Source organism: Ammospiza caudacuta, chromosome 1 (genome assembly GCF_027887145.1).
Source record: "Ammospiza caudacuta isolate bAmmCau1 chromosome 1, bAmmCau1.pri, whole genome shotgun sequence".
Classification (NCBI taxonomy): domain Eukaryota; kingdom Metazoa; phylum Chordata; class Aves; order Passeriformes; family Passerellidae; genus Ammospiza; species Ammospiza caudacuta.
In genome coordinates, this window is record NC_080593.1 from 52,058 (window position 1) to 79,923 (window position 27,866).

The following is a 27,866-nucleotide window of genomic DNA, read 5'->3' on the forward strand; positions in this document are numbered from 1 at the left end:
TTCTTAAAAAAAACCTGCAAGTTTTATTTAGCATATATGCGACTGATTTCCACCCTGTGGCTTCTCACTTTGATTCGCGTCTGTAGGTTCAGGAAGATGACAATGCACACTCTGCCTTCCCTGAGCCCCCCACAGCAGCTGAGCGCTGCTCCGTGCGCTCAGATCGTCAGGAACTGGATTGCCCGCATGGACTGGAACTGCTCTGCTGCAGATTCAGGAGAGAGGGGCTGGCTGAGGCGTCGTCCCAATTCCATTACTGTGTGACGAGAAGCGGTTTGTTCCCAACGGGTGCAACAATCCCCAGCTCGCTTCCATGGTGAGTACCGATGGCACACAAATGGCAGCCTGAGGAAATCGTGTTCTGGGCTCTAAGTGGTCGGGACAGGGTCTGATTTTTTGTTTTGCATCTGTATGATGATTAGTACGACAGGGCCCTGATCGATGACATGGCAGCACAGAATTAAAAACTCCTCAATAGGATTACATAGACTTCTAGGAAAAGACAAAAGCCTATCACCCTTCTGAAATCTACTTTTAATCTGAAGCACGGGGATTGTCAGTATACTGCACTTTCCAGCTTTTCAAAGCAGCTTACCTCTGAAGACCAGAAAACATTTATTTCTACAGAAACAATGGGCAACCCCCAGGCTAATCTCAGCACTACTGTTTAATAGGGGATCTGCCAGCGTGCCAGTCCAGCTTCAAGTGTGCTTTATTTCAGTCTAACATCCCCTCAAAATTCTTCTCACATCTCCCAACCCTGACATCCATAAAGCTTCTCATCATTAGCAATTTCCAAGTAACATGGTATTTTTACAACATTCAAAAATGTCATGCTGGACTGTGCTAGAGAGTAATTTGCAAATATAAGCTTAGCAAAGTTTGAATTGACTTGTCCAGAGAAAAAACCTACAAGTGAACACCTACACCTGCCTACAAAGAGCTAACAAGCCCCTGGCAGCTGCCAGCATCAAAGCACAGCGGATGTTTCTAATACAAGGTAAGGATAACAATATCACCTTTTGTTCTCTCCAGCTTGTTTTCCCTGCAGTCATATTTTGCTTCTTATGATTTTTTTAGTCTCTGCATCTTCTTGGACAGCACCGAGCCCGACGACAAGGATACGAGAGTCTTTCCCTGCCGTAGGGAGAGAACCAGGAAAACAGTTAAAATAAGAACAGGGTAGTTTGAAATTCATACTTCCAATGAGAAGCAGCGCCTAACAAACAGAACAAAAGTAAACAAAGCATGGTACCTCCCTGGGGACAGAAGACTTACAAACTCTCCAGGATTTACAATTCTAGCGACCAACCCCTTCAGGACGGCAGCCAAGTGTCCCATGGGGTGGTGCTGCACCAAAGAACCATCTGAGAGGTTCCAAAGAGTGAAATGCACAATATTTTGCAAAGCCGTAAAATCTTGCAAAATAACAAAAATACAATAGATGTAAACTACAGGGTAAGAGTACAAGTGTTCACTTTAAGAGCTGGAACCATCCAGGTGAGCACCTGATAACTGGATCCTCACCAGAGTTTGAACCCTTCAGGACACAGAAGGGTTTTCCCCAGAAATTTCACAGACTGAGTTTTGATAGAAGTATACTTGCCAGACCCTCAGAAACATCACCCATTCTCCAGGTGTCTGGAGAGAACTGCAAATGGCTCTCACGTAGTTTGAGCTAGTTCTGTAAGGGTTTCAGGGTGAATTTCACCAGATGCAACCAAACTGGGCAACTCCCAGTGGGACAGAAGGAACCCAAAGCTTGGGTTCGCAGAGCTGCAGCAAATACTGAGGAAACAAACATAACAGCGTAAAAAATAATAAACCATCCTTTTTTTTTCTCTTGCTTTTGTTTTTTTCTTATTCAGATCAGCATAGCAATTAAAGAGAAGGTGAAAAACTCACCATTACTGAACATTTCATCATCTGTAGGCTGAGCATCCTTAGCACAGAGGACTCCAAAGTTAAAATTCACCGATCCCTGGGAAATAAAACCAAATATTGTATGATAAACAATCAAACAGCAGACGTAAAAATTTGTTTCCTCTAAGGACTTTCGGGTACGTATGTACCTTTGCATACATCCAACACATTGGAACATACACTTTATACCATCTCCTAATAAGTAAAAATTTACCTTTAAACTTTGATAGTACAGCATAAAATTATGAACTTAAATTGGTGATCTGTTATTATTAAGTTGGTGCCTAAAGTTATTTCTGCTGTCAGGTTCAAAAAAACATTAATTTTTTTTACTGGAATGAGCAATTGATTTCAAAGTCATCACAAGCCCACCAAAACACAAAGCAGTATTCACTGGATGGGTCTGTGAGCTAGAAGTAGTTAGGCTTGTACTTCCCTCTTGCTCTTCCAGAACCAATAAATCCTGTCAACAAAACCAGGATCTATAGCCCACTGCTGTGAAAGATTCTACAAGGATGATGGTTTGATTTGTGTTTAGAAGTTTTGATTTGAAATGGCCAGTTCAATGGATAAAGACAGTTTAGGTAGTATTACATTGCTATTATTATTATTTCTATTATTATTTTTACTATTACTACTGCTATTGTTATCATCTGCTACTGGAAGAAACAAACCAGTAGTACCTATACTTAATTACTTTTATTTCCAGGAAATAATAAAGAAAAAGAACCAAACCAAAAAAAGTCACTTCCTACCTTTTATATCAAGGGATGAAAAATTTCTCTTGGGCTCTTCTCCAATTTATCAAGACTCATAGCACTGAAAGGCAAACAAAACAGTGCTTTATAGAAGGGCAAGTGCACATTTCAAGGCTGAACCCCCAACTGATTGCAGTGACAGCAGTTAAAACATGAATCCTTCCTAGAGCCTCTGTTAAATGGAATGTTCTGTGGAACTGCCGTTTCTTTCCCAAAACACTAACTTCCAACACTTCCTAATCATATTTTGTATTTTAAAACAAAAGAAGTTAGTGAGACTCTGTGCGGAGGTCAGGTTTAAATTTATTTCCTTCTAAAGCACAGAGCTCTGTTCCATCACCCTTCACTTCGGCTCTACACTGAATCGTGGTGAGCATTTGAGGAGTGCTCAATAACCAATTCTATTTCTCTCTTTTTCTAGCTCTCTCTATTCCTAAATCATTCCAGACAAGTCAAATGAAAAATGAAAAAAACAAGTTCAGCATCAAAGTCACACTTTTTCCCGTTGTCTGGTCAAGAACAGGCTCTAAATCCACTTACTGCTGCCTTCAACGATTCAGACTTGCAAAAGCATTCTTACATATTTTACAGGTTTATCATAAAACCCACAGAACGCAAGCTCTGAATTACAGGAAAAGGTACACAGGCAAATATCTAAAGGGATCACTTATTAGTAAATACATACCTTGGTACAGATCGCACTGAGAACCTTTCTGAGGGACTCTAAGGGACGCATGTTTTCTGAGCACCCTATAAACAAGAAAAGCTAGGATATATTACAGGACATCCCCACTTTTTCTACATATTCAAATAGGATTTTTAATAAAAACAATTCAGTTAAAAAAGAAGGAAGAAAACCAAGCTAATTTTACTCAGCTGTATTTACTGCCGATTTAGAGAAAAATGCCGGGCAGCGTCGGCCGTTGCGGCACACGTCGCGCCGGCAGCAGGGCCTGCCGGGAGTTGGAGTCTCGGGCTGGTAGCCACTCATGTGCCGCGATAGCCGTTGCGTCACACGCCGCGCCGGCAGCAGGGCCTGCCGGGAGTTGTAGTCTCGGGCTGACAGCCACGGCTCCGTCCCCCGCCACCGGGAGCTGCAGTCCCTCCCGGGCATCAAACGGCTCCTTCGCCCCAGGGCGGGGAAGGACCTGAGGCAGGACCGCTCCTCCCGAATGCCCTCTCTTTTCCCCTCCAACTCTTTTTCTTTTTTTAACGCTGTTTTTCACCCCTTTCCCTTCCCTTCCCTTCCCTTCTGCTCTCCTGCTTTCTTTCCTTTCCTTTCCTTTTTTTCCCCTTCCCTTTCCCTTTCCCTTTCTTTTTCTTGTATTTGTAATCTTGGTTTGCCTTTCTAGCTCTAGAATAAAAAAGCAGCAGTAGTAACTTTCAGGCTACCTGGGAGTAAAAAAAAACCCAAAACTATAATGATTGAAAGAAAACTATTTATTCCCTGGGAGCCTGAAATTTTCTACTGCTGCACATGACACAGAGCTTTTTATTCCTTCTTATATACAGTTGATATTTTATACTCGCTTTATACACCGCCCCCTGCCGTCTGCACCGGCGCTCTGCGCGCAGAGCGATGCGGCATCGTTCGGTTCTGTTTAAATAAACTCGGCTAAATTAGGCTTGGTTCGGCTTAGGTCTAAAATCGTTTCGGTTCGGCTTTTCGTCTAAATTCGTCTTTTCCGGCTCTTCGGCTGAACTCGGCCCGGTTGGGCTAAAGTCGGTCATATTCGGCTCTTTGTCTAAATGCGGCCAATGTCGGCTACAGTCGGCTATCGGTTACACTCGGCTATCATCGGCTCTTCGTCTCAAGTCGGCTGTGTTCAGCTACACTCGGCTCTTCGTCTCAAGTCGGCTGTGTTCAGCTACACTCGGCTCTTCGTCTCAAGTCGGCTGTGTTCGGCCACACTCGGCTCTTCGTCTCAAGTCGGCTGTGTTCGGCCACACTCGGCTCTTCGGTGAAACTCGGCTATTTTCGGCCACACTCGGCTCTTCGGTGAAACTCGGCTGTTGTCGGCTACACTCGGCTCTTCGGTGAAACTCGGCTGTTTTCGCCCACACTCGGCTCTTCGGCTCTTCGGAACAATTCGGCCCGGCTCGGCTCCCTCAGGGCGGGAAAGCGGCTGTCAGAGGACCCCGGCACAGCGAGGCGTTTACCCACATGCCTGTCACAAACCCGCCGAAATACGCCCGCCCGCGGCGCCGCTGAGACCACAGCATGTGTCGGGTACACTTGAAACGTCACAGAAAATACCACCGGGGCCGCGCCGGGGTCAGTATTCCATGCAGGCAGTCCACTGACACCCACCCCGGTCCTCCACTTCCCCGCCCTTTTCGCCGCCCTGTTGAGAAGGTCAATTAAAAGTCCGCGACACCCGCGACGCGCCACTCCCAAGGTGGCGGCCTCTCGGTGCAGGGCTGCAGTACCGCGCTCTGCCCACAAGGCGGCAGCACTGCCGCCCGCCCCAGCCGGGGGCGCAGCGCGCCTCGGGGCTGCGGGCAGCGAAGGCGGCAAAAAACAACAGGGGCGACCCCCGCCGAAAACTGCTCTGAAATAAATGCCCCAAAACAACCGGGAAGAGGAAAAAAAAACTTCTGCCTCTAATCTAATAGAACAAAACAAAACAAAACCTCAACAATTTCTTAAAAAAAAAAATTAAATATTTAAAAAAATATTTTTTTCATATTAATATTCACATTTCTATTTACAATGTATATTGATGTACACTGTCCATTTATACATTTGTTTTTATGAATACATTTCTATTCCATATTGCATATATCCCTAAAACTTCAATTTATTTTTATATGTTTATACATATTTTTACATAGTAAGTATATATTTCTGTTAGGATTTTTACTTCTGTAACACTCACAGTACTCAAAATAAAACCCCTGCCTCTACCCCATACATGGCAAATAAAACCCCCTTTCATCTCAACTGTATTTAAATTTTTTAAAAAAACATTTTTCAAATTTATATTTAAAATGTTTACTGATGTATGATCGATTTTGTATTTATATTTAGCAATTTATTTATAAATTTATATTCTATGTTACATGTGTTCCTATTACTTATATTTTTATATACTTTTATTCATATCTTTATATATTTATTGTATCTTTCTGTGTTAGGATTTTTACATCTGTAACACTTACATTATTTAAAATAAAACCCCTGCCTCTACCCACATTAAAGCCAAAAAGAACCTCAGTCTTCTCAACTGTATTTAAATATTTTTTAAAATTCTGTTTTTCAGGTTCATATTCACTTTTACATTTAAAATGTATACTAATGTATACTCTTATTTGTATTCTCCATTACATCTCTTCCTATTATTTATATTTACTTAAATTTTGTGTTTATATATATATTTATATCTTGATTTTATATCTCAATATTTAGAAATATATAACAATAATATCTACATTAATATTATTTAAAATAAAAACCCCGCCTCTAAACAAATAATAAAAAAGACCCCAACCCTTTCTTTTAAAAAATATTTAAATAGGTTTTATCCTTATGTCTGATTTTTATATTCATATTTGTATTTATAATGTATATTAATGTCTATTGCTTACTTATACATTTATCTTTACCAATGTCAAGTTATAAATAAATTTATATTCTATATTACATCTGATGCTAGTAGTTACTTATATATTTTTATACATATTTTTATGCACTGATTAAATATTTCTGCGTCAAGATTTTTACTTCTCTAACACTTATAATATGCAAAATAAAACCCCTGCCTCTACTTAAATAAAAGCCAAAACATTCCCTTTCTTTTAAACTATATTTACATATTTTTATATTTATATTCCCATATAATGTTATTTATATTCTATACTACAACTCTTCATATTACTTACATATATTTATATATAAATTTATATTCATACTTTAGCAATTTCTCTTTATATATTTATTATATATTTCTATCTTAAGATCCACATTTCTATATTACTTATATTATTTAAAATAAAACTCCTGCCTCTAACCAAATAAAAACCAAGGACACCCCTTTATTTGAACCAGATTTAAAATTTAGGAAGTAAATTTATTTTTCAAAATTTAATGATATTTATATGGATATTTTTATTTATTTTATTCATAGATATTATATATATTAGAGAGAATACCTTCTAATATAATAATAGATATATATTTTCTGTATCATATTTTTTTACTTATATTTATTTAATTTAAATAAATATATACAAATATATATATACAAAAACAACCTGATAAGAGACTAAGAACTTTTTCAACAGATAACCACAGTACTAATTTCAGACTTAGAAAAATATTTAGGCGTAATCACTACCACAAAATTAACCCAAAGTAGAAAAATTACCAGAAAACCAACAAAACAAGCTAAACTCATTTCTGAGCACCATAGTCCTTCCTCACTCACAATATGCAATTAATTCTCTCCTGCCATTTACATCCCCAGCGTCATCCCATACTGAGCATTCCTGGCACCAGAAGTCACTCGGAGCCAATTAACATCCAACTTTCCCTTCCTCAGGACTGTGTGCTTTCTGTGTCTTTATGCACACAAGGAGCAGCTGTCAGACCCAACTCTCAGCAGCCTAACAAGCACTCAGATGTTCTCTCCAGGTTCAGGGGTTGCTCACTGTGAGGCAGCTTTCAATCCAGTGAGGATTGCCTCGCTTCTTCCCTGGCAGTAGCCTTGCACAATTACCTCAGCTGGAAGTCAGACCCCACTCCCTGAATTCTCATCTCTGCCTTTAAGTAATGCGTTGTGTGGAAGACTGTGCAGCGGTTTCTGAAAGAAAGTGATTTCAGGAGAAATGGGAAATTCATGGTGTCCAGTTTCTCAGTTAGTTGGTGTCAGGGGTCATCTAATAACAGCACCATCAACAGTTTCAGCACTACCTCTGTGCAACCAACACTTGTTAGGACATGAAGTGCAGTGCTGTCATGGCTAAAGTGAAGAGAAGTGCTGTCATGGCTAAACGCTTTCAGGGATCAGGGAAATGGGGAGGAAGCAGGAAGGCAGGAGATCAGGAGTTTCACAGTGCCTCTCACCATAGCTCTGTGCCAAGTACTTGACACTGGCAGGGGTCTGTGCACAAATCACAAACAGGGCAGGGCTGCTGGGAACTGCCTTGAGCCGTTTGATTTTCCAGCATCAGCCTCATTCCATGGTTACGGCAATGGGAAGATGCCACCAGCTCACATCCCAGGCAGCAGACCGAGAACTCAATGTCACAACTCACTTTATCAGTTTTTTGCCCAATCACACAAAGCAAAAGCACATTGACAGTAGCTCTATCCAACCACTGTAAGCACAGGTACCTTTGGTTAAACAATGCTTGCTTATTTCAAATACAATACCTGCTTGTGAGCCTTAAACACAATGCACAGAGCTCCAGTATTAAGCCTAGAACTTCCTAATATCTTGCTAGATAAACTTTCTGTAGCTTAGGGAGTTATTCTAGGCAAGTGCTAATACACAGACCATTGTTCTATTTGTCCTTGCTTTTCCACAGTTTAAATAGTTTTTCTGCTGACCAATCTCATGGCTGCTGCTCAGCTCTGATCACAGTTCTGCTGTCTCTGAGGCCTGCCTTTTGCAGCTTTCCCAAACCCCTCTGATTTTACACATTCCCACAGTACTCAGTGCTGGATGAACCCTAGTGCAGAAACAGAGGAAGCAGGATTTAGTGAGTCTACTCACCCAAAGTACTGGGAAAGAAACTCCCTATCAGATGAGTTCTGCAGATCAGACAGGAGGAAATGTAGTTACAATGGGTTACGCCTGAGAACTGTGCTCACATGCAGTTTCCCGGGGGGTTTTTGGCCCTGCTAGCAAACGTCACCCTTGGAAGCACATGAGCAGAAACAGATGGGTTCCCCAGTGAGCGCCTTGCTAAGATAACCCTCACAAAAAAACCATTCCATCCCCTGTGGTAAATTATAACTGCTGAACTGCCAGCTGATGGCATTGCTGCCCCAGGGCTCTGTGTTTGTAACTCTGCACACGTTGGGAGCGACAGCAGCTGAGCTGACACCTTTCTATGGGGAAGAGCCTTCAGTTTGCACGTCCTTTTCAACCATTTCAAGCAAAGACACCGGCCCAGGGTTACAAGGAATAACAGCTGTGGAACTTCTCCTTGAAAATGCTACAGCTGAAATAAAGCTGCCAAGGTGTGCTGATATGGGCCATTCTTGTTTCTCACACAGAACCTGTCACAAAACTAAATGCTGCAACAGGAGCAGACAGCATGCCAAGCAGGCACTGCTGATCTGAAATGCATCCAAAATAACTAAACCTCCTGAGCCTGGAAATCCTGGCTTGAAATTCCATTACAATAAACTTTCCAGCACTGGCACTCTGGGATTTGGAAAGTAGAGTCTGTTCTCTTGGTCTTGTTAATTCCTTGATTTATCCTCACTTTTGTGTTCAGCCCCAAATAAGCCAGATTCTACTCAATTACAGTCTGAACTGGACAATATTTCCCTACTCAGCTGAGTGATGTTCCATCACAGTGAAATAAAAAAAAAGGCTACAGGTCTTTTCTTTCCTTAGCTTGCTATGCCTACTTTTTTATTACTACTCCATTTTCCTAGAAACCTACTTAGACTGGGAGAATACTACCAGTTACCTGCCTATCTGTGAAAGTTATCACAAAAACCAGAAGAAATAATCCAGATTAGGACCAAAAACAGCCCCCCCAAAAATTGCCACATCTGCAGAAAAGAATTCCACCAATAAGCCTGTTCTGGTGCAGATATAGCAGGCAGAATTTTTTCCCAAGCAAAATACAGCTGGACCTTGACTGATCCTTCACATTGAAATGAAGTTGTACTTTTGTACCTGGGAAAATCACTGCCAGTCTCAGTCACAGGTGCATTGACAGAATCCTAAAAGATGCTGAGAACCAGTCCTAAATTCATTTATGACTTCAGTTCTGTTATCAGAAGGATAGCATCAGTTTTCTTTGTCCCTATCTAGTTTTCTTCCTCGATTTTCAATTTCCCAGAAGGGAAGCCCCAGACTCCCGCATTTGTCCTTTCCTTACTGGAAGCCTCCTCAGGGAAGATGAGGTATTATCAGATGTCATTTCTTCCCTTGTCCTGGGGACCCTCAAACACCACCACAGTCTGATTACTTGTTTAGAGACAAAACCATTTGAATTAGTGCTAGGAACCTTGTCCCACCTCTATTGGACCTCTATTTCTGCTTCTCTTGTATTTTTATTTCACCAGACTGCAACTTGTTCAGATTTGTTTGTCAGCAAACCTGGCATGTCAAAAAATTGTTCAACTGAGAAGCTCCATCTCAAAGTGCTTAGGCTATCAGATAACCCAGGCAATGTTTTACTCACACCCTGATAGTTAAAACTATTAAACTTGCATCCCACCTAGCATGTTGACACAGCATTACCAGGAAACAAAGTTCATTTTGTCTATACATGCAAAAATCATGAGGTGAAAGATGTGGCAGAGCATATTGACTGATAAAGCAAAGTTCTTACAACATAAAGTAGTGTGTGCGGTTTTCCTGGTTGGGTTTTTTTTTTTTTTTTTGTTTTTGTTGTTGCTGTATCTTTATTTTTTTTAATAATACACAAAGTTCAGTCATTTGAGAAAATCATCAAAGAGTAATTGCCACACCAGCGCTATTTAGCATGTTCCTTTCTCCTTTTTTCCCTGACTGAAACCCACATCAAGTAATTACATGCAATTAAACATATTCTTTCCAATGCTTTTGCCTTGTTTTCTTTTTTCATTTCACTACAATTACTGTGAATTCTCTTTTACTCATCAACTTGCACTTTTCAAGCAAATTTTCATGCATTTTATGCATCAAAAGGGCCAATACCTCAAAGAGGAGGATCTTTGTAGCCTGCCCTGATGGAGGGCCATTTCATCCAAATCTCATCATTTTCATCCAAATCTGTTCTGCGCCTCATCAAGGCTCTGATAATGGGCTCTACACAGCAGAAATAGTCAAATTGCAGTTTGAACCAGAGAAATGTTTTTTATTTGCTGCAAAGTAGCAATTACACGAATCTTCAGGTACACAAGGGAACCTCTCAAACAACAGTGCTGTAAATCAAGCAGTTTGTTCACTTGAGATAGGAACCTAATAAGAGAAAAATAGTCTCCAAAAGAATTCATCCCATCATTGAATTTTTAGGCTGTTTGAGATACAGACTGTGTCTGGATGCCTAAGGGGGTCTTAAGAGCTACACAGGCAGTGGTATGGTGCAAATAACAAACACATGTGAGTCAGCACTGACAGACAGAAAGGGTAGGATCCCTGTCCTTTATCAAATCACTATGGACAGGATCTTCCTTGTCTCAAATACTTTAGGAGCACAAACACTCTTCAGCCTCCATTAAATAACATGGTATTGACTCCTCTCTATGCCAAGGATTGAAGAAACATGCTACAGCCTCACCTAGAGGAGTTATAACAACTCCCAGTCCTATGCACAGGTGACCTGTCCAATTACTAACTAAAACAGATTAATAACAGAAATATAGTCAGAGACCAACAGAACTAATAAACCTTCTTCTATAGAACATCATACTTGTTTCTCATCCTCTCCATGAACCAGTCGACACCAAAAACATATTGGGAAACCAGAGAGCCTGAAGGAAACCATTCCTCCATGCACTCCATGTTCTTAGCACTCAAAGCTCCAGGGAATTTTCCTTGAGCAGGTAAGGATATGGTGACAATGCACTTTGAGACTATTACTGCATGATGCTCCCAGGCAATCCATTCAAACAGACTGATTCACCTCAGCCCAGCTGAGCACACCACAGGAGCAGAATAACTCTGCTAGAGCTGGTTTCTGTATGGAACAGGCTGATGAGCTCCAGCCACTGTGCTGTGCCCAGTGATTCCAGCTCACCTCTCTGAATTTCTGCTGAAATGGGAGGGCAGGTTGCCAACACAGGCTGGGATTAGACAGAAGGCAGCACTGGAATCAGCTGGGGGCTCAGGACTCAGGAGCTCCCCACCTGAGAGCTCACATGTGTTTTGTTCTGCTGAAAATCCAATTTTGTCACTGGTCTGGAAAGAGGAGTGTTCTTGAATCATTTTCATCTGAGAAGCAGTTGAAAATATGTATATAAATATATAGTATTCATAGAAATATATCTTATATAGAATATATACTTTATAGATAATATTATATCTATTGTTATATATAATTATATATTTTATATATTATATATTATTAATATATATTATATCTAATTCTATATATCTAGAGCTATATCTAGAGCTATATCTAGAGCTATGTGTTAAACCATCCATTTTTGCCTGAACATCAGTTCCCTGTCTGAAGTTAAAATTATGAACAGTGAACATGTTATGGACAGTGGAAGCTGAAAGCCAAACTAATTTACAGATGGATCCTGAAAACTCAGCAGAGTTAGACTACTGAAGTCAAAAGGCTCCAATATTTTATTTTCTATTTTAACCTAAAAAGGATAGTCTGGTGACATTTCAGGTTCAAATTGAGGTTGGGACAACAATTACAATTGAAGAAGTAAAATGCCACAAGTTCTGTACATGACTGGAATCAACTTAGTCCACACAGCTATGAAGGGGGTGATACCAGCAGTAATCAATTCCTAATGTTATTTCCTGTGAGTACAATGAATTGTATAAACATAAATGCTCCAAAGTTAAGTTTATGTTTGGGTTCTTCAAAACACAAACTTTTAGGGATTATAAAAACGCCTGGCTTTTCCTTCTTCCTCAGAGAATTCTCACCTGGTATTTTGCTTTGACAATTTATGCTTCTATTCTGAATCTGAAAATAATCATCAGTAACTCAAACGGGCATAGGAAAATACATTATTTTTTGCCAGTCAACCCATGATACCACTGCACAGTTTTGTGAGGGAAAGTTTCATTTGCCTTCCAGCCATCAGGCACTGGCAAGCATTCAAGCAAGCACATCCATTCAGATGAAGGACCGGCTTGTTGCATGACTGAGCAGCCAAATTCAATTCATACTTGGAGTGAAACTAATTAATATTTGTAAATAGAATATATACTTTATATATAGTATTATATAGATTATATAGAATTATATATTGTATGTATTATATATTATGAATATATATTATACATAATTCTATATAACATAGAGCCATACCTAGAACCGTATCCGGAAGCATACTTAATACATATCTAGTACATACACAGAACATAACATTCTGGAACGTACCTAGAACTGTATCTAGAACGGAATCCAGAACATACCTAGAACACAATCTACACCGATTCGTAGAGTCTAGAACATGTCTAGAACGCACCTAGAACGCAAATCTAGAGCACAATACAAAGCAATCTAGAACGCAATTTAGAGTCTAGAACGTGCCTAGAACACAATCTAGCGCCCACCTAGAATGGAATCTAGAACATAGCTATAACGCGCTCCATAACGCGCTCTAGAACATACCTAGAACACAATCTAGAACATACCTAGAACGCGCTCTAGAACGCGCCTAGAACACAATCTAGAACATACCTAGAACGCGCTCTAGGACAAACTTAGAGCGTAACCCAAAACATGCCTAGAACGCAGTCTAGAACGCAGTCTAGAACGCACCTATAATGTAATCTAGACCACACCCAGACCATATTCAGTGTACGGAACTACATCTAGAACATACCTAGAACGCACCTAGAACTAGACCTAGAACTGTATCTAGAACCTACCTAGGGCCTTTTACGACAGTCGCGCTTTACGGCCGGTTTTACGACAGTCGCGCTTTACGGCACCTTTTACGACAGCCGCGCTTTACGACTGTCTTTACGACAGTCGCGCTTTACGGCCGGTTTTACGACAGTCGCGCTTTACGGCACCTTTTACAACAGTCGCGCTTTACGGCTGTCATTACGACAGTCGCGCTTTACGGCACCTTTTACGACAGTCGCGCTTTACGGCCGATTTTACGAAAGTCGCGCTTTACGGCACCTTTTACGACAGTCGCGCTTTACGGCCGATTTTACGACAGTCGCGCTTTACGGCCGATTTTACGACAGTCGCGCTCTACGGCACCTTTTACGACAGTCGCGCTTTACGGCACCTTTTACGACAGTCGCCCTTTACGGCCGATTTTACGACAGTCGCGCTTTACGGCACCTTTTACGACAGTCGCGCTTTACGGCTGTCATTACGACAGTCGCGCTTTACGGCCGATTTTACGACAGTCGCGCTTTACGGCCGATTTTAAGACAGTCGCGCTTTACGGCCGATTTTACGACAGTCGCGCTTTACGGCACCTTTTACGACAGTCGCGCTTTACGGCCGATTTTACGACAGTCGCGCTTTACGGCACCTTTTACGACAGTCGCGCTTTACGGCACCTTTTACGACAGTCGCACTTTACGGCCGATTTTACGACAGTCGCGCTTTACGGCACCTTTTACGACAGTCGCGCTTTACGGCACCTTTTACGACAGTCGCGCTTTACGGCACCTTTTACGACAGTCGCGCTTTACGGCCGGTTTTACGACAGTCGCGCTTTACGGCCGATTTTACGACAGTCGCGCTTTACGGCACCTTTTACGACAGTCGCGCTTTACGGCCGATTTTACGACAGTCGCGCTTTACGGCCGATTTTACGACAGTCGCGCTTTACGACACCTTTTACGACAGTCGCGCTTTACGGCCGCTTTTACGACAGTCGCGCTTTACGCCCGGTTTTACGACAGTCGCGCTTTACGGCCGGTTTTACGACAGTCGCGCTTTACGGCCGATTTTACGACAGTCGCGCTTTACGGCACCTTTTACGACAGTCGCGCTTTACGGCACCTTTTACGACAGTCGCGCTTTACGGCCGGTTTTACGACAGTCGCGCTTTACGGCACCTTTTACGACAGTCGCGCTTTACGGCCGATTTTACGACAGTCGCGCTTTACGGCCGGTTTTACGACAGCCGCGCTTTACGGCCGGTTTTACGACAGTCGCGCTTTACGGCACCTTTTACGACAGTCGCGCTTTACGGCCGATTTTACGACAGTCGCGCTTTACGGCCGATTTTACGACAGTCGCGCTCTACGGCACCTTTTACGACAGTCGCGCTTTACGGCACCTTTTACGACAGTCGCGCTTTACGGCCGATTTTACGACAGTCGCGCTTTACTGCACCTTTTACGACAGTCGCGCTTTACGGCCGATTTTACGGCAGTCGCGCTTTACGGAACCTTTTACGACAGTCGCGTTTTACTGCACCTTTCACGACAGTCGCGCTTTACGGCCGGTTTTACGACAGTCGCGCTTTACGGCACCTTTTACGACAGTCGCGCTTTACGGCACCTTTTACGACAGTCGCGCTTTACGGCTGTCATTACGACAGTCGCGCTTTACAGCCGATTTTACGACAGTCGCGCTTTACGGCACCTTTTACGACAGTCGCGCTTTACGGCTGTCATTACGACAGTCGCGCTTTACGGCCGATTTTACGACAGTCGCGCTTTACGGCCGATTTTAAGACAGTCGCGCTTTACGGCCGATTTTACGACAGTCGCGCTTTACGGCACCTTTTACGACAGTCGCGCTTTACGGCAACTTTTACGACAGTCGCGCTTTACGGCCGATTTTACGACAGTCGCGCTTTACGGCACCTTTTACGACAGTCGCGCTTTACGACCGATTTTACGACAGTCGCGCTTTACGACCGATTTTACGTCAGTTTTTTCTTGCCCATCTTGGCATTTTTTCTTGCCAGTCTTGGGGTGTTTGTTCCAGATTGCTTCTTGCCCATCTTGGGGGTTTTTTTTGTGTTTTTTTCTGGGTTTTTTCTTGCCCAGCTTGCGGATTTATTCTGAGGTTTTTTCTGGAGTATTCTTGCCTATCCTTGGGTTTTTTTCCGTTTTTTTTTTTTTTTTTTTTTTTTTTTTCCTTGGTTTTTTAAGGGTTTTTTCTGGTCCATCTTGGTTTTTTTTCCTGGGAGTTTTCTCACCCATCTTGGGGTTTTTTCCTTGGTTTTCTGTGGGTGTTTTCTGGCTTTTTTCTTGCCCTTCTTGGGGGTTTTTCTGTGATTTTTCTGGGTTTTTTGTGGATCTTCTCCTTGCCCATCATGTGGTTTTTTTCGGGGGGGGTTTTTTCCTTGCCCATCTTGGGATTTTTTTCCCTTTTTTTTCCGGATTTTTTTCCGGTTTTTCCTGGGTTTTTTCTGGTCCATGTAGCATTGTTTTTCTGGGATTCTTCTTGCCCATCCTGGGGTTTTTTTCTTGGTTTTCTGTGGGTGTTTTCTGCATTTTTTTCTTGCCCATCTTGGGGGTTTTTTTCTCGGTATTCTCACCCATACTGGGTTTTGTTCCTTGGTTTTTTGGTTCTTTTCTAGCCTATCTTGTGGTATTTTTCTGGGTTTTTACTTGGCCAGGACCAAAAAAAAAAATCAGCCAGGGTGGAAGGCAGCTGGGGATTTTTTATTCTAAATTTAACAAGGAGTTGCAAAACCTGGAAAGCAAAAGTCACACACACAAGCTTAAATCCAGTCAGCATGCGCTCACACACATAGAGACGAGCAGACAGACACAGCCACGTGCTCTCACACATACTCCTTCCACTTACATGCTCACTGTGGCCCTTACCTGAGATGCTGAAGAAGGTGCTTTGACACATCTTCTGGCTGCCGCTCCTTGAGGTAAATGGCAGATCCTGGGGAAAACAGCAGCCATGAGGACCTGTGAGACAACAGGAAGGGTCAACAGGTGGCTGACAGCTAGGACTTGTCCCCACTCTGGACTGATAAATTTTCTACCCAAAATCCCACAAAAGACAGATGAACAGTAAAGTTGTTATAACTGTTCTACCTAACTGTGACTACGTGCCAGGGCAGGGCAGCTGCGATCATTAGTGGTACAGTGTAAGTACACACAATATAAGGCGACATGCTTACATACATGCCAATCTTTAAATCTGTCCCAGGGATTCCCAACCTGATACTCTCCCATCTCCAGGCCGTGGCCCCCGACTTATCTTTTGGATGATAGGTGATGGGAATCCATGTTGCACCTGCAATGAGTCTGCCTCGGAGGGCCCCATGATCACCTGTTAGCCTCTGGTCAGCTACAATAAAGAAAACCAAAACCAAAGTGTGAGTTCAGAGTTATGTGGGCCAAATCCCAGCAAGGCAGCTACTTGCCCTCTCCTGAGTGTGCCTGGCTCCCTCAGGCTCCAGCTTCATCCCGATTCCCAGGCGGTGGCCTTCATTAGTGGTGGCACCTGGGTTAGAGAAAGGCAAAGTTAAATGGCATTCCTGTGAGTGCAGTGGAGGACCTTGTATGCTGTAAGACATGGCAATGCCTCTGCTAGGCTTCTGAACAGCCTTGGGGGGGAGCCCTCAAATAAACACCCTTACTCACCCTGCTGCCTGCAAACCCCCTCCCAAGAACTCCTAACTGGATACCTGATCACCCTCCCTCTCCCAGTCACAACCCTCAACTCACCTGAAGCCTCAATCTCAAACATCATCCTTGACACTGGGCAGATCCCTCTTGTGACACGATGAATCTGCTGAAAAATTGTTGTGCTTGAGAGATGAGCAATAACAACCACTTCTCCCCGCTGCTCACCTTGACTGCTGGCATCCAAATTGACTTTCTAAAAGAAAGACAAAGACCAGAGCTGTAACACCGTCACCATACACACTTCTGCTGCAGAGACAAATGGGGCCTCACCTGCCCGGGGGAATACCCTCACCCAGGATGGGGCCCTCTGGCACAGATTTAATCCATCTCAATCTGAAAAAAAAAGTTAGGACAACAGTCACACTGTTGCAGGATAACTGAAGAGCTCCAGATATCCTGTGTCCATCTACAAATCCCATCTAGAGTCCATCTACACCCCACATTACAAATTCCAAGGCTCCAAGACTTCTCCTATCGCACCAGGCTGTGCGGCAGGGCAGAGCAGCCCCGTCCCAAATGTGTGCTGACACCCGTGACACAGGACAGGACGTGACAAACAATGGGCACAAGACACAGACAGAAATCTCTTGGCAAGGAAAATGGCTGCAAGGACTGAGAGAATGCAAAAGGAGATGACCGAGCTGAGACCGATGGTGAGCTGATGAGGCTCAGAGAACCCTGGAGGAAGAAGATGATAACTGAAGGATTAATTCCAAGGACAGCAAAGATGGATGCCTAGGAATCCTACTGTCAGAATGCTGCACCTAAACTCATATTAATACAAGTCCTAATCCACCATAATGGATCCAGGTGGGGCATAGCTGTCGGTACAGCTAGGAGGAAGACCTGACAAGAAATCTGACTGGATGCTTCCAAAGAGAGAACTTTTGACTGGGGAGCTCAGACAAGTATCAGAATTGCATCTATGGCCTGGGTGCCAGACCAGGGAATGCAGAGATCACAGATGCTACCAATGATGCCAAGGTTTCTGACAGGCCCCCCCTAAGGTAAAAGACATGGGATACACAAACAACACATAATGCACAACAGACAAGCGACACCAGACACACCGGGACTGCTCTGCCCTGCTGCACACCTCAGCACTGTTATCAAATGTGAGACTTGGCTTTCATGGGGCCTAATGAGCCATTTAATGAACACCCCCCCCTCCAAACTGGACTCAAAACCCCCTCCCAGTAATTCCCAAACCAGCACCAGGCCTTCATCCCCACTGTGGGTCACAGCCGTCTACTTATCTCTCAGACATCTGGGGATGCTGGTCCCTGTCAGGTGCAGAGAAAGGCCACCTCGTCAGCTGGGAAGGTCCTGCTGGCACCGGGCTGGTGTCTCTCAGACAGCTGTATTAAAGAGAACCAAACATCAGTGCCTGATCTTGGCACCGCATCGGCCAAAACCCCACCACTCTGCTACTCACCGCGCTCCTAAGAAGGCCCGGCACCTCCTAACCCTGACCCTCTGCCACACGTGGAATGCATCTGCACCTGAAAGAAAGTTAGAACATATGTCAAACACCACCAGGGTAACTCACAAGCTGCAAACACCATATGTCAATCTAGGAACAGCATCTAGAGCCCAAGTACAGCCCACATTACAAATTTCCCCTCCCCAAGGCTTGTCCTATTGCAGCAGGCCATGCAGCAGGGCAGAATAGCTCCAGCACAAACGTGTGCACACACCCGTGACACAGAACGTGGCAAACAGGGGGACATGAAACACGACACATCATGCTTGTGGTGAGGGTCTCGAGGGGAGAAGGCAAAAGGGACCCCAAAGACACACTAGGGAACACAGAACACTGGACAACACAACACAGACCGGAGCTGTTCTGCACTGCCCGCCTCAAAGCTGCCATCAAAAGTAGAGCCTCTCCCTTTAGCTCTCCTAACAGGCCCTTGCAGAAGATTGCTTTTCCTGCTGCCAATTTTCAAATCTACCCCAAGAACTCCCAACCCACTATTCTCTCATCTCCAGGCCAAGGCCCCTGACTTATCTTTTGGATGATCAGTGAGGAGAATCCACGTTGCACCTGAAATGAGTCTGCCTCGGAGGGCCTCGTGATGGCCTGTGAGCCTCTCGGTCAGCTGCAATAAAGAAAACGAAAACCAAAGTGTGAGTCCAGAGTTATGTGGGCCAAACCCCTGCAAGTCAGCTACTTGCCCTCTCCTGAGTGTGCCTGGCTCCCTCAGGCTCCAGCTTCATCCTGATTCCAAGGCGGTGGCCTTCATTAGGAGTGGCACCTGGCTTAGAGAAAGGCAAAGTTAAATGGCATTCCCCTGAGTGCAGTGGATGACCTTGTGTGCTCTAAGACATGGCAATGCCTCTGCTAGGCTTCTGAACGGCCTTGGGGGGGGGCCCTCAAATAAACAAATAAACACCCTTTCTCACCCTGCTGCCTGCAAACCCCCTCCCAAGAACTCCTAACTGGATACCTGATCACCCTCCCTCTCCCAGTCACCATCCTCAACTCACCTGAAGCCTCAATCTCAAACATCATCTTGGACACTGGGCAGATCCCTCTTTTGATATGATAAATCTGCTGAGGGAAATATTGTGCTTGACACAGCTTGGAATTTCAGGGAGTTGTACTCCTCAATTAAAGAAAAAAAAATCCCAAAAACAAACAATGAAAAAAAAAATGAACAAACAAAACCCCACAAAAACAATAAAACCCTAAACACCTAACTCCCCACAGAAACAAAAAAAAACCACAGAAAACATCAAAAAATCCAAAAAACCCACGAAAACCAACCAAAAACCCCCCAAAAAACCCCAAAAATTCTACCAAAAGAAATCCAACCAAAAAAACAACCAGAGCAAAACTAAAAATTACAAAAGCACCTTACCACTCCTAAACACAAAACCCAAAATCACAAACCTAAATACTCTCTGTATTCCATGCTGTTTTCTTCACAGAATCTTCCGAGCCTCTGTGCTTTAGATGCCCAGAAACACCTGCTGAAAAGAAGCTGAGATGGGCTGAAAAAGCCTCTTCACTGAAATGAGGAGAGCTCTTAACCCAGCACATCCCAGAGAGGGAATGAAGCCCCTCAGCCACGGCTGGGGTTAATATACCCCTGATTGTGCCCGCCTCTCGTTCCCATGGCACCCAGGAAAAGGGAGGGGGCGAATCCCACCAACCCCTCAGAGCAGCTGCAGCTGTTTGGCTCCTCTGACTCACATTCAAGGGCAGTAAAGGGCTTGTTATAGAAGAAAACTTTTCAGAAAAGTAACAGTGCTTTCTTTTTTGCAACAACTACTTGGAGCAGAAGAACAGAAAACTGGTAAGATATAAAACTTTGTGGTAAGGTTACATAGCTAGATCAATTGGGTAATTGGGTAATTTGCTGTTACCTTACATAATTATTCTGTGTTTAATAAAAGCCATCTAATAAATTCACACCCAAAACTCCAGCAGCCCAGCTGGCCCTACCAAATCTCTATGTTTATGCATACAGTAAACAAAACCAAAATCCCAGTAATACCTATCAGAAGTCTGTGAAAGAAACCGATTGAAATTGATCCTACCTCAAATACAAAACAACCCATGCAAAGTTAGCTTGACTCAAAAAACAATTTACACAGAGCTAATAACACCAAGAAATAAAACAACACACCATATGCCACCAAAGAATATAATAGTGAAGAAAAAAGAAACCACTTTTTTTTTTTAATTTAAACTAACTTCTTTTATTAGCTAGAACAAAAGCTTTTGCCAGGACTGCAACAACTTCTTCTCCTCCTGAAACGTCCCTTCTCCTTCCCAAATTCCTTACAACTTCTGAGTTTACATCCAAGCAAAAAGCAAAATTCGTGCACTTGTGCGTTCGATGCTCCTGCCAGATTCTCTGTTTCCCTCCACATCTTCTTACACTTTCAGTCTTCACTCTGTCCTGCCGTGACGAGTTTGACGGACGAATTGCTAACATTAAGAGAGGATTTCCCTGCCTCCCTCCCCAGAGCTGGTTTCCTTAGTGCATTTCACTCAATCCCAGGCCGGCAACGATGCACGCTCACCTCAAGCGTGCAAGGCTCACAGCTGCTCGGCTAAATGCGGCTGTAATCGGCTAAACTCGGCCATTGTCATCTGCATTCGGCTGGACTCGACCCTTCGGCACGGCTCGGCTCGCTTCGGCCGAACTCGGAGCCGCTCACTGCGCCCGGCGCGGCTCGGCTCGCTTCGGCCCAACTCGGCGCGGCTCGGCTCTCTTCGGCCGAACTCGGAGCCGCTCTCTGCGCTCGGCGCGGCTTGGCTCGCTTCGGCCGAACTCGGAGCCGCTCTCTGCGCTCGGCGCGGCCCGGCTCGCTTCGGCCGAACTCGGAGCCGCTCTGTGCGCTCGGCGCGGCTCGGCTCGCTTCGGCCGAACTCGGAGCCGATCAGTGCGCTCGGCGCGGCCCGGCTCGCTTCGGCCGAACTCGGAGCCGCTCTCTGCGCTCGGCGCGGCCCGGCTCGCTTCGGCCCAACTCGGAGCCGATCAGTGCGCTCGGCGCGGCTCGGCTCGCTTCGGCCCAACTCGGAGCCGCTCTCTGCGCTCGGCGCGGCTCGGCTCGCTTCGGCCCAACTCGGAGCCGCTCTCTGCGCTCGGCGCGGCTCGGCTCGCTTCGGCCGAACTCGGAGCCGCTCTGTGCGCTCGGCGCGGCTCGGCTCGCTTCGGCCGAACTCGGAGCTGCTCTCTCCGCGTTCGGCTGAGCTCGCCTCGGCTCGGCTCCCTGAGGGCGGGCAAGCGGCGCCGCCTCACGTTAAACTCGGCTCGGGGCTCTCCTCCTGCCGCGTCCCGCGGGCGGCCCGGCCATCGCACGGACACGACCGGGAGCGCGGGGTGGCACAGGAGCTCATTGGGCTGTGACCGCACTCGCGCTAATTAGCGCGCACGAGAGCAGCGGGCTCGGTTCGGCTGAGCTCGGCTCCGTTCAGGCAGCCTCGCAAGCCTGGCCTCGGTTCGCTCGAGGCCGTCAGGTTCCGCCGGTCTCGCCTTGGTTCGGCTGAGCTCGTTCCATTCGGCCGAAGGAGGCGTCGTTCGTGTTTTTACAAATATCTTTCTATATTGACTGTATATTTCTATATTTAGTTTTATACTTCTATAATACTTTCATTATTCCAAATAAAAACCCCGTCTCTAACCAAATAAATAAAAAAACCCCTTCTTTTAAAGGATACTGAAATGTTTTTTATTTATACTTTGTATAATTATACATTCATATTTTAATTTATCGTTTCTTTGGATGTATTACATTAATAATGATATATATAAAATTTTAAAATATATTTAAATTATTATTTAAATTATGTATAATATCTACTGCTACAACTAATTTTTTCTTATATTTTTAATTTTTATATTTATCTGTATGTATTTATTATATATTTCTAAACTTAGATTTCTACCTTTATATTATTTGTATTTATAATTTTTACAATCAAAACCCTTCATATTGACCAATAAAGAAAACCCACTTTATTTAAGTATTTTAAAAATATTTTCATGTTTATAATTTTCATATTTATATTTATAATTTGTTCAATATTACATGAGAACACACCTGCTCCTGCACCGCAGTGGGGCTCCTTCTCCTGGGGACCTTGGGGTGCCCCAACGGCATCAGAGCCCCGAGTCTTCACCCCCTTCTCCTCTATTTAGAAACTACACTGGAACTTTTTTCTGGAAATAAAGACATTACCTAAATCCTCTCCCCATGTCCTAGACAGATGGATATTCAGTTATTAGTTGGCTGGGCAGCAGTTTCTTAAATAGAATGATAAACAAGATGTGAACATTTCAGCTACAAGCAAATAGGCAAATCTGAACAAGGTACTGGTGGCCAACACCAACCACCGAAGTTATTTTGAAGCAATTTTTTAGACAATAAAATACTGATACCACAAAAATTAAGCAAAAAGCTAACTACTGGCTAAGAAAGAAGGAAAAATTAACTTTTGACAGCAACAACATTCCAACCACACAGGCTTTTTCCCGATGTCATACCTTATAACTACCTCTCTTGGGAATTCTCATCATGTATCCCAAAAGGAATAAATACCTTAGAGCGTCCTAAAGCAAAAAGTAGCACACATGAGCTCCTCACACTCCCAGGAGGCCAGCACAGCGTGCACTGAGTCTGCAACAAATTCTGCTCACTGAGGGTCTGCAAACAAAGGTTCAACTGATGGACTGAACTGATTTTAAAGGGAGGTTTTCTAAGCACAGAAGCACAACAAAGAACAAGCAGAAACAATTCTTAAATAAATCTGCAAGTTTTATTTAGCATATATGCGACTGATTTCCACGCTGTGGATTCTGACTTGGATTCGTCTGTAGGTTCAGGAAGATGACAATGCACACTCTGCCCTCCCTGAGCCCCCCAAAGCAGCTGAGCGCTGCTCCGTGCGCTCAGATCATCAGGAGCTGGATTACACGTGCCTGCATGGACTGGAACTGCTCTGCTGCAGATTCAGGAGCTGATGGCAGAGAGGGGCTGGCCGAGGCGTCGTCCCAATTCCATTTCTGTGTGACGAGAAGCGGTTTGTTCCCAACGGGTGCAACAATCCCCAGCTCGCTTCCGTGGTGAGTACCGATGGCACGCAAATGGCAGCCCGAGGAAATCGTGTTCTGGGCTCTAAGTGGTCGGGACAGGGTCTGATGTTTTGTTTTGTAATTGTATGATGATCAGTACAACAGGGCTCTGATGGATGACATGGCAACACAGAATTAAAAACCCCTCGATAGGATTACATCGACTTCTAGGAAAAGACAAAAGCTTAGGACCCTTCTGAAATCTACTTTTAATCCAAAGCACGGGGCTTGTCAGCATGCTGCACCTTCCAGCTTTTCAAAGCAGCTTACCTCTGAAGACCAGGAAACGCTGATTTCTACATAAACAACGGGCAACCCCCAGGCTAACCTCAGCACCACTGTTTAATAGGGGACCTGCCAGCGTGCCAGTCCAGCTTCAAGTGTGCTTTACTTCAGTCTAACATCCCCTCAAAATTCTTCTCACATCTTCCAACCCTGAAATCTTATTTTCCCCTAAAGCTTCTCTCCATTAGCAATTTCCAAGTAACATGGTATTTTTACAACATTCAAAAATGTCATGCTGGACTGTGCTACAGAGTAATCTGCAAATACAAGCTTAGCAAAGTTTGAATTGCCTTGTCCAGAGAAAAAACCTACAAGTGAACACCTACACCTGCCTACAAAGAGCTAACAAGCCCCTGGCAGCTGCCAGCATCAAAGCACAGCGGATGTTTCTAATACAGGGTAAGGATAACAATATCACCTCCTGTTCTCTCCAGCTTCTTTTCCCTGCAGTCGTATTTTGCTTCTTATGATGTTTTTAGTCTCTGCATCTTGGACAGCACCGAGCCCGACGACAAGGAGACGAGAGTCTTTCCCTGCCGGACGGAGAGAACCAGGAAAACAGTTAGAATAAGAACAGGGCAGTTTGAAATTCATACTTGCAACGAGAAGCAGCGCCTAACCAACAGAACAAAGGTAAACAAAGCATGATACCTCCCTGGGGACAGAAGACTTACAAACTCTCCAGGATTTACAATTCTAGCGACCAACCCCTTCAGGACAGCAGCCAAGTGTCCCATGGGGTGGTGCTGCACCAAAGAACCATCTGAGAGGTTCCAAAGAGTGAAATGCACAATATTTTGCAAAGACAAAAAATCTTGCAAAATAACAAAAATGCAATAGATGTAAACTACAGGGCAAGAGTACAAGTGTTACCTTTGGGAGCTGGAACCGTCCAGGTGAGCACCTGATAACTGGATCCTCACCAGAGTTTGAACCCTTCAGGACACAGAAGGGTTTTCCCCAGGAATTTCACAGACTGAGTTTGGATAGAAGCGCGCTCGCCGGATCCTCAGAAACGTCGCCCATTCTCCAGGTGTCTGGAGAGAACTGCAAATGGCTCTCACGTAGTTTGAGCTAGTTCTGTAAGGTCTCGGGGGAATTTCACCAGATGCAACCAAATTGGGCAACTCCCAGTGGGACAGAAGGAACCCAAAGCTTGGGTGAGCAGAGCCGCAGCAAATACTGAGGAAACAAACAAAACAGCATCAAAAATAATAAACCATCCTTCTTTTTTCTCTTGCTTTTGTTTTTTTCTTATTCATATCAGCACAGCAATTAAAGAGAAGGCGAAAAACTCACCATTACTGAACATTTCATCACCTGTAAGCTGAGCATCCTTAGCATAGAGGACTCCAAAGTTAAAATTCACCGATCCCTGGGAAATAAAACCAAATATCGTATGATAAACAGTCAAACAGCAGACATAAAAATTTGTTTCCTCTAAGGACTTTCAGGTACGTATGTATCTTTGCATTACACATGAGAACATACACTTTATACCATCACCTAATACATAATAATTTACCTTTAAATTTTGATAGTATAGCATGAATTTTTAACTTAAACTGGTGATCTATTATTATTAAGTTGGTGCCTAAAGTTATTTCTGCTGTCACGTTCAAAAAAACATCAATTTTTTTTAACTGTAATGAGCAATTGATTTCAAAGTCATCACAAGCCCACCAAAACACAAAGCTCTGTTCACTGGATGGCTCTGTGAGCTAGAAGTAGTTAGGCTTCTACTTCCCTCTTGTTCTTCCAGAACCAATAAATCCTGTCAACAAAACCAGGATCTATAGCCCACTGCTGTGAAAGATTCTACAAGGATGATGGTTGGATTTGTGTTTAGAAGTTTTCATTTGAAATGGCCAGTACAATGGATAAAGACAGTTCAAGTAGTATTACATTACTATTATTATTATTTCTATTATTATTTTTACTATTACTACTACTATTATTATCACCTGCTACTGGAAGAAACAAACCAGTAGTACCTATACTTAATTACTTTTACCTCCAGAAAATAATAAAGAAAAAGAACCAAACCAAAAAAAGTCACTTCCTACCTTTTATATCAAGGGATGAAAACTTTCTCTTGGGCTCTTCTCCAATTTATCAAGACTCACAGCACTGAAAGGCAAACAAAACAGTGCTTTATAGAAGGGCAAGTGCACGTTTCAAGGCTGAGCCACCAACTGATTGCAGTGACAGCAGTTACAACATGAATCGTTCCCAGAGCCTCTGTTCAATGGAACGTTCAGTGGAACTGCCATTTCTTTCCCAAAACACTAACTTCCAACACTTCCTAAACGTATTTGGTATTTTACAACAACAGAAGTTAGTGAGACTCTGTGTGGAGGTCAGGTTTAAATTTATTTCCTTCTAAAGCGCAGAGCTCTGTTCCATCACCCTTCACTTCGGCTCTACACTGAATCGTGGTGAGCATTTGAGAAGGGCTCAAGAACCAATTCTATTTCTCTCTTTTTCTACTTCTCTCTATTCCTAAATAATTCCAGACAAGTCCAATGAAAAACGACAAGTTCAGCACCAAAGTCACACTTTTTCCCTTTGTCTGGTCAACAACAGGCTCTAAATCCACTTATTGCTGCCTTCAACGATTAGGACTTGCAAAACCATTTTTACATGTTTTACAGCTTTATCATAAAAGCCACAGAACGCAAGCTCTCAATTACAGGAAAAGGTACACAGGCAAATATCTAAAGGGATCACTTATTAGTAAATACATACCTTGGTAGAGATCGCACTGAGAACCTTTCTGAGGGACTCTAAGGGACGCATGTTTTCTGAGCACCCTGGAAACAAGAAAAGCTAGGATATATTACAGGACATCCCCACTTTTTCTACATATTCAAATAGGATTTTTAATAAAAACTATTCAGTTACAAAAGAAGGAAGAAAACCAAGCAAATTTTACTCAGCTGTATTTACTGCCGATTTAGAGAAAAATGCCGGGCCGCGTCGGCCGCTGCGTCACAGGCCGCGCCGGCAGCAGGGCCTGCCGGGAGTTGGAGTCTCGGCCCGCCAGCCACTCATGTGCCGCGATAGCCGCTGCGTCACACGCCGCGCCGGCAGCAGGGCCTGCCGGGAGTTGTAGTCTCGGGCTGACAGCCACGGCTCCGTCCCCCGCCACCGGGAGCTGCAGTCCCTCCCGGGCATCAAACGGCTCCTTCGCCCCAGGGCGGGGAAGGACCCGAGGCAGCACCGCTCCTCCCGGATGCCCTCTCTTTTCCCCTCCAACTCTTTTTCTTTTTTTTAACTCTGTTTTTCACTCTTTTCCTTTTCCCTTTCCTTTCCTTTCCTTTCCTCTCCTCTCCTTTTTTCCATTTTTTTCCTTTTTTTTCTTTCCCTTTCCTTTTCTTGTATTTCTAATCTTGGTTTGCCTTTCTAGCTCTAGAATAAAAAAGCAGCAGTAGTAACTTTCAGGCTACCTGGGAGTAAAAAAACCCCAAAACTAAAAAGATTTAAAGAAAACTATTTATTCCCTGGGAGCCTGAAATTTTCTACTGCTGCACATGACACAGAGCTTTTTATTCCTTCGCATATATAGTTGATATTTGATACTCACTTTATACACCGCCCGCTGCCGTCTGCACCGTTGCTCTGCAGGCAGAGCGCTGCGGCGTCGTTCGGTTCTGTTTAATTAAACTCGGCTAAATTAGGCTTGGTTCGGCTTAGGTCTAAAATCGTTTCGGTTCGGCTTTTCGTCTAAATTCGGCTTTTCCGGCTCTTCGGCTGAACTCGGCCCGGTTGGGCTAAAGTCGGTCATATTCGGCTCTTTGTCTAAATGCGGCCAATGTCGGCTACACTCGGCTATCATCGGCTCTTCGTCTCAAGTCGGCTGTGTTCAGCTACACTCG

At 43.9% G+C, this 27,866-nt stretch overlaps 2 long non-coding RNA genes across 5 annotated transcripts; both read right to left on the reverse strand.

Moving 5' to 3' along the window:
• On the reverse strand, window positions 1–27,795 carry LOC131561308 (uncharacterized). 4 transcript variants are annotated; one of them, XR_009275061.1, is made up of 7 exons: window positions 27,575–27,795; window positions 26,737–26,801; window positions 26,055–26,118; window positions 25,288–25,363; window positions 24,862–25,170; window positions 24,407–24,521; window positions 22,776–23,812 (listed from the first exon to the last, which is right to left on the reverse strand). It is a non-coding gene; the product is annotated as an uncharacterized LOC131561308 (long non-coding RNA). The 4 variants fall into 4 exon arrangements; XR_009275063.1 differs by lacking the exons at window positions 22,776–23,812; window positions 24,407–24,521; window positions 27,575–27,795 and adding exons at window positions 1–345; window positions 1,020–1,137 and having other exon boundaries at window positions 26,737–26,955; XR_009275062.1 differs by lacking the exons at window positions 22,776–23,812; window positions 24,407–24,521; window positions 27,575–27,795 and adding exons at window positions 1–434; window positions 1,020–1,137 and having other exon boundaries at window positions 26,737–26,955.
• LOC131561328 (uncharacterized) lies at window positions 1,146–3,570 on the reverse strand. Its single transcript, XR_009275065.1, has 4 exons — window positions 3,367–3,570; window positions 2,679–2,742; window positions 1,906–1,981; window positions 1,146–1,788 (listed from the first exon to the last, which is right to left on the reverse strand). It is a non-coding gene; the product is annotated as an uncharacterized LOC131561328 (long non-coding RNA).
• Window positions 27,796–27,866: the final 71 nt, after the last annotated feature.